Consider the following 937-nt stretch of genomic DNA (forward strand, 5'->3'; position numbering starts at 1 on the left):
TGATATCTTTTTTCTTTTTTTTCTTTATCCTTTGTCTGTCTTTTTGTTTTCTTTTTTTGTCTTATTTTTCCTCTTTCAGTGTTGTTGGAGTTTTTTGTTTGTTTGGTTTTTTGTCCCACCTAATGGGAGACAGCAACTGTGTCCACATGACCCAACCACATCCACTCTTCCTGCAGCCTTGCCCACTAAGCAAGCTCCACCACCTGCTTCTACACCAACTGATCAATGACAGACAGTGGTCAATACCAGCCCAACCCACCTTCAACAGCCCTACATGAACAGGTAACAGAGATCTGTGAACACATTCTCATCCTCTATCATCCCTACAGGAGACAGGTGGTGGGGGCCTAAGTGCTGCCAAACTAGTGAATAGAGTAGCACACCAGGCCTGCTCACAAGCATATATCAAAACAAAATAAAATAAAATAATGGAGAGAAAAAAGACCCTGGGTTAATCACACCAACATGCAATCATCAATTGAATATAAATACAATGACATCACAATGTCTCAGAGACAACTGACAATACCAGTTCACATGAAGAAGCAAATACTAACAAAGGACAAGAATACAGAAACAGAAAACCTCCTAAGGAGGAAGTGGCACTAGAACTACCTGATAAAAAATTCAAAAGAATTATATTTAGGTACCCCAAATGAATTGAAAGACAGATCAAGGAAAACACTGAAAAATGAAATAAAACATTGACAAAATTAAGGAAAACACAGACAAATATCCAGAACAATTTAGGAGAAGAATACAAGAATAAATTGACAAAATGAAGGAAAAATTAAGAACCATATAAAAAGCAAATAGAAATCCAGGAGATTAATACTATGATTTCAGAACTAGATAACACATTGAAAGGGCAAAGCAGTAGAATTAAATCAATGGAAGACAGAATTAGTGAGATTGAAGACAAATCTTACAATACTAC

Source organism: Orycteropus afer, unplaced genomic scaffold, assembly GCF_000298275.1.
Source record: "Orycteropus afer afer isolate SDZICR_OR568_19922 unplaced genomic scaffold, OryAfe1.0 scaffold00052, whole genome shotgun sequence".
Lineage (NCBI taxonomy): Eukaryota > Metazoa > Chordata > Mammalia > Tubulidentata > Orycteropodidae > Orycteropus > Orycteropus afer.